Raw genomic sequence first — 7030 nt, 5'->3', positions numbered from 1 at the left:
CAGAAGGCTGGATCAAGACTCCTTTGGTTTAGAAACTTCAAGCATCAGGATAGACCTCATCTCATTTTAACAATGAAAAATGTGAAGAACGATCCTTTTCTATGTTACTCTTTTGTTTTGAATCCTCGCACAAAATCTCATGGTCTGCTGGTGAAGAATGTTACTGGCTCAGACCTGGGTCTGTACTACTGCGCTCTACATGACATTACCAAGAAAACTACAAGTGGTGCTCGGAAAAAAATCATTTCATCATTATGAAAACAGAGCCACTCAACCCTCTCTTTTAGGTAAGATCACTCATTCTGGCCCACTGGATCTCTATAAAGACTTTAAAAATGTAAGAAGAGTTTTTCTTGTATGCCTTTGTGTTGTTATTTATGTTGCCTTTGCATACTCACCAACCTCTTTTCTGTTAATTAACATAGTTCCACTTTCTCTTTTATTTTAGAGTCGACCGTTTCTTGTGCCAACTTCTCTCAGACCACCCCCACCCCTCTTGACTGTAGTGTCTGCTGGAAGCTGCTGGTCAGTGTGTGTCCTGTGTGTGTTCTCCTCTTCTCCACCTGTCTGTACTGCATCTGCAGAAACACAGCTAAAGGTACTCTCTCTCTCTCTCACACTTGCTGGTTTGCTTTCAGGTGTTTTCTAACAACTTTTTCCTCTCTCATTTCCACTGTATTCAACTTTAATGTCTTTGGTAGATTTATACATTAGTAGTGAACCAATAAATACACCAGCAACACCCCTGTGATTGATACACTCACACTTGCGCCATTACACACAACATAAATAATATGTTGTCAGTGGTGGTTCTATATTGGTCTGAGATATTGTTTAGGTTATGGACCATTTTCAGGACAGCGGTATCAGCATGGTAGTGTGTGTTATGCTTAACAGTTTCAGAACTGCCAGAATAGTGTATGTTTTCTGATTTATTTCATTGACAGAAGAGAAGAAACACAGTGAAGAGGTGGGAGAGAAAAAAGACAATCAGAAAAGTATAAAAAGTAACAAGGTATCAAAGCACAGTCACACACAAACTCAGTGGACATGTTGAAACAAACTCACTACATAGAGCACACTGTATTCTGTTAAAGATTGAGAGTTGAGAATAATGATTAACGATTGATGATTGACATACTATAAACTTACTATAAATAAGCTTTAATTCTGTACTTTGAATTCAACTGATAGGACCCGTTCCCTCAAAGCCAATTGTTGTTGAATTGTCTGCAGGTTGGAGAAGATGATGTTTGTTATGCTTCATTGGATCTCCCGACCAGAAGACAGAAACGGCTGAAGAAGAAGAGAGTTGAGAGCTCAGATTTCAGCACATATTCTGAGGTTAAAACAGATAAAATGTAGAACTGCTGAGGCAGATTCCGGATATTAAGCAGGTTGAGGGGCTCCTGGTGACAGTCATTATTTTGAATTGTTTATAGAATAAAAAATAACTAAAACTCATTCTTAGTCAACTTTAATTTTCTTATAAAATAATTAATGAAAATGTGATTATCATGCAAATATTTTATGCATTTAACAAAATTACAAGTAATTTATCTAACTCACGTACTATTATTAGATTTATCCTTACTAATTGTTCAGTTTGATACAGCTCTGTGGCTTATTTTTTGAAAATTTCTTTCTCTCTTCTAAACAGTATGTAGTTTTAGTTAATATGGTTGTCCCTGCTTGTTTCTTAATCATATTCATACTAATGATATCTTGTACAGAGTCCACTTGGATATTACACACTAGATATGCTAGATAGATCAGATCTATGCTCTGATCTAACTTTGTCAATAAACAATGGCACAATCTGTCTGAGTGAAGTTTCAGATTTAGTTGGAATAAACTGACATACGTTGCCACCTCAGAAGGAAGATTTGTATGTAAAGGTGAACATGTCTAATGCAAGTCTGCTGAAGAGTCTCCTGTGCTCCTGGCTGGCTCGCCAATTTATATATAATAAAGCGGTTCTTATTCTTGATCCTTGCGTATTCTGTGCCTGTATAATTTGGTGACTTCCTGTCATAGCATATATGATTCAATTAATTATCTCACTACAAGTTCTTTATAATTGAAATGTGAGAGGCAGAGGTGGGAGAACACCTATATGAAGATCAGGGGTGCTCCCTGACCTCCAGTTCTGATAAATACAAGGAAAAATAATGACTGTCTTGCTGGTATTTGATTATGACTTTTACTTCTGGAGCTAGTTTCTTTTTTAATAAGACTGGCCTAAACAGTTTTAACCCTTTAAGTGGCCAGGACCCATGTGGGTCCAGTTTTCCTACACACTTCTATAACCTAAGAATAACTCTGCCCATTTGCATGGTAGTCTATGTAGTTACTGAACAATAGTAAAAACCTTAGTAAAAAGGGGTTAATAATATTAAAGATAGGTAGTGAACACAGAAAACTAGATGATGCAGCAGGAGTTTCAGTTCTATAGACATTGAAGGCAGACAACAACCACTTACATGTTTGTACTTCTGGGGCAAAGAAAATGTCTTAGAATATACAGATTCGATTGCTGTGTAGATTCCACTTATAAGGACATTGCACTGACCACAGCTCTCATTATACTGAATGTCCCTCTCTCACAGAGGCAAACATACACTTATTAAACCATATGCTTAACACCATTCTTAACTCTAAACTTGGACAGAAATAGACTCATTTTGTAAAGAATTGACAGAGTTTAACATTTCATTCAAATATTGTCTGATTACTTTGTGCGATACATAGCACGGCATCTGCTCCCCACTCTGAGAGTTTCAGAGACATGTAAGACCAAATTCCAGTGAGATGAGGAAGAAAACAAAACTGGTGTGTGCAACTGTTTCTTTAATTGACGTTTTGCTTCTTCTGCACTATATACAGACATCTGTGGTTAGTGACGGCCATCTGATGAATGACATCACCAAACACAAACTGACTCCCCAGCTCCATTTCACTAAACCTCGATCAAAGTCAAAGTTTATTTATATAGCACTTTTTACAACAGACATTTTCACAAAGCAGCTTTACAGAAAAATCTGGGTCCAAGCCCCCATGAACAAGCCAATGGCGATATTGGCAAAGAAAAACTCCTGAAGAGCAAGAGGAAGAAACCTTGAGAAGAACCAATACTTCAGTCTGCTGCTGCTTGTCTCTTTGTCCTTCTCTTTGGTCCCTTTTTGCTCTTTTTAAAGGAGCTCCTGAGGCGAGAGGGACAGAGAGCTTGTTGCTTTGCCTCCTCAGGCCAGGCCTTGCTGCGGAAAAGGAGGTGGGGCCTCGTCGGTGGAGTTCGGGACTCATGTCTCACCTTTGTGGCTGACTTCCTCCGCTCTCTGGTGGCTGGCATCCTCATCCCGCTGTCACTCATGTCCCTCGGCAGTGTTCAGGATTTGGGCCCCGATGACAGCTGTGAGAGCCGGCGGGAAGGTGGGGCCCAAATCCTGAACACTGCCGAGGGACATGAGTGACAGCGGGAGGAGGACATCAGCCACCAGAGAGAAGACGGAAGATGGGTGCATGGCACACGAAAATATACATGAGAAGTGCCAGTCATGTGAAATAGAGCAACATGCTGTTGTAGTTTCTGCACTCACTCATTCTCAGGTTTCTCCACCTCTTCTCTTTCTCAACACAGTTATGATATCAAATTTTATCCTCAAATTTCAAGTCTCAAATAAACTTTTTGAATGAGTGAACTCCTAAGATCAGCTGGAGAGACATCACTACATCAACTAAAACAGCATGATGCTCAGAATTCATTTTGGCAAAGTCACATGACAGACACTTCTAGCATTTACTTTAGACATGAACTAATTATGAACCGTTTCAACTTTAACGGCTGTAAAAAGCTCTACAACTACATATTTTACACACATCTGTTAACAAGAGTTATAACATAAACTACTCTGCCATAAGATATTTTGTCATCATTTATACATATTAGACAAATTACAAAGCTTATGTTATGCATTTGAGTAATTTGCTGCAGTGATTTCTCATCTTGGACAGATAAAAGATCTAAAAATCTAAAGCTTGCATGGCAAAAGTTCTGACAGTGGTTCTTTGTGATATCCAAGCAGTGCTGTTAGCTGAGTTCCTCTTCCAGTGAAAAGAATAGATCTTTTCCAAGAGGACTTTTACTGCCTTACTGGTTAATTTCAATTGCATTTCAACACATTAAAACATCTCAAATGTGAAGAAATTATTGGTGCAGCCATACAAGTGCTTGAACCAAATACTCAGAGAACTTATTTGGTCTTGTTTATTTAAATACTCCCATGTTTTTCACTCTTCATGATATTCCAATGGGACCTTCTTAGTGGTCTCAGCTCACCCAGTGGATGTGTGATTTTTGTGGATCATGGTTCTTGGCTGCTTTCTAGGACATAAAGATTCATTCATTCTAATCTGAAGTTTGCTCTTGGATGGTTCGCCAACTGATAGTTTGTTTGGTCCTGGAGTTCCCCTGTTCTGCAGTTTATGGTGGTTTACCACCCTTCCTGAGCTGAAAGGTTAAAACAACTGTTTTAGGTACAATTGTGTCCCCTAAATAAGTTTTTTCCAGATGAAAAGTACATATTTGTATCTTTTTATAACCTAATGTTTTAAAACAGAACAATAAAATAAAAGCCTGGAGACAAGACGGGGGGCGGGGTGTGTGGAGTCAATACAACTTAGACAATATAATTTCAATGGATTATGGTACAATTATGTTCCCTGACTAAAGGTAGTGAGATGTGCCGTTGAGGGTCCCACCTCAGGACAAGAGGAGTACTGCCCCAGTGACAGTTTCATACCTTTATTTCTGAGAGTGAAATATGAACAATAAATTGTTCAGCAGGGGTTTCAGCACCATGGACAGCCAGTACTCACAGACTGCGGTTCTCTACAAATGCAAAAACTTAAATCCACATGTTGGTCTTTTAAACCTGAGAGTGGAGGTTTTTACGAGCCACTGGGTGGGTCCCAGTTTAAGGTAAAAGAGTGTGTTTTGAGCCCATTTCCTTTCTACCCAGCCCAGTTTTTGTTAATAATAATTATTAATAGTTAATATATAATTATATAATATAATTAGCCACAGGTATAAAATCTCCACTCTCTTTTTGTACAATTTGTGAGGGCCTCCCTCAGATTCATATGCATAAAGATGAGAAATAACTTGAAATGTGTGCAAAAGGCTCAGTGTGTCAGAGTTTAAAAGCTATCAGAGTATGTAAGCCTATGTTTCAGCACCAAAGCCAGTGCAAACAGACACATAAACACTTTGATTTGTGTTTCTCTATAAACATAAAGGCCTCTGGTGCAGTTTAAAGTGGTTTCTTAGGAACTGCAGTTCTGTTATTTGATGAGTAGCTGAGTTTGGAACAAGTCTGAGAATGTAGCTCTTAGTATAATGAAGCAGTCAGTAGTATCTCACTATCTCTGAGCTGATCTTTAGTAAACAGAACAAAAATATTTGAGGTTCTTCAATTAAAAAGTCAGTATTTTGGGAATACCCCTCCCCCCTCTCCAACCCTAAGAGTCGAAGAGCAGCAAACATCAGTCACTCTAAAACAGGAAACCACAATGAGACCCTGCAGCTCAGAGCACATCAGACCACTGTTCACTGACTGTCTTTACTCACTGATCTCACATCTGCCCTGTACTGTGTAGGTGGGAGTTTCAGGCCTGGTTAAAGCAGTGAAACTGATCTGAGACTGAACTGAAACTGCAGCTTTGATGGCACCTTGTCTTCTGCATAACATACTCACAGAAGAAAATGTAGTCATCAACGGCCACCAAATAACCCAAATGTAGTCAATAAACATAAAATAACCCTCCAGTTCTTTAAACAACACACAGATCCGGTCCCATGAAGGTCTGTTTTTACCATTACAAGTTCTTTTTCAGATAATTTTCTTGGACCAGTTCAAGCTTGAACAGACGTGAATGTTAACAAAGGAGTAATTCAGACTGGTTTGGTCTAGAGAAACTTGCAGAGTCAGAACTGGTGGTGAGAGGAACCAGACGTCCACCTCTAAATGCTCCATTAAATGATTACGATTGTTTTTTGAAAATTTTGAAAAAGTTTTGGCCAACAATATATTTTTAAATTCATTCTCATGAGGCAAAATAGGCCCCAAAAAAACTTTACCACTCTTTTACCACCATCAACACTCAGAAGACACGTGTAGGTTCACTGGTGGTTTTGGATAGTAAAAAAAATGGATATATTTGTGTTGTGGATATGGCAACCTCAAGTTCCTATCACCACCACTGTAAAGAAATCTGAGTCAGTAAGTTTCTCTAGAATGGAACATTCCACATCAAACCACTCTGAATGACTATGTGTTAAATGTTACATCTCAATCACTGAATTATGAAAATTAATCAACAGAAACCTTCTTTATAAGGTGAATCTGATAAAGAGAAGAGGGTCAGTGTTCTTCGGATACACTCACTCTTATACATACACAGGCTCACTTTAGACTACAATGGAAACTTTGTGCTGAACACAAACGTGTGAAGATTCAACACCACCCATGCAAGTGCAAGAGCCTCAGACCTGCACAAACAGGAAACCCACATCAAAGCCTGCAGCTCAGGACACTGTCAGACCCCAGCACACTGACTGCCTTTAGTAACTGATCTCAGACCTGCTTACAGTTGTCTCTGCTTAATTTTGATACCGACTTAAATGTGGTAACTGTCCAATAATCAGTTTATAAGCTTAAAGCTGCATTATGTAAGATTGTTCGGTTAAAACTGAAATAAAAACAGGCTAAAATATGGTGAGCATGCTCAGACTGGTGGCAAACATATTATTGGAAGACAGTAAAAGCATGACCATCTTCATAGATATCACTGTTGATTTTCTGTCAATCAGTGGAACAAGAACCTGTTACCCTGCAGGTTTATGATTCAGCTATTATAAGAGTGAGGAGTGTGGGCCTGCATTCGACCCTTGCAGCTTCAGCAAACATCCCCCACTCTAGAACAGGAAACCCACAATGACTCCTCTAAGATCAGGTCACATCAGGCCACTGTT

The sequence above is a fragment of the Colossoma macropomum genome, unplaced genomic scaffold, assembly GCF_904425465.1.
Source record: "Colossoma macropomum unplaced genomic scaffold, Colossoma_macropomum, whole genome shotgun sequence".
NCBI classification, from domain to species: Eukaryota; Metazoa; Chordata; class Actinopteri; order Characiformes; family Serrasalmidae; genus Colossoma; species Colossoma macropomum.
The sequence above is the reverse complement of the archived record's forward strand: the minus strand, read 5'-3'. Positions refer to the sequence as shown.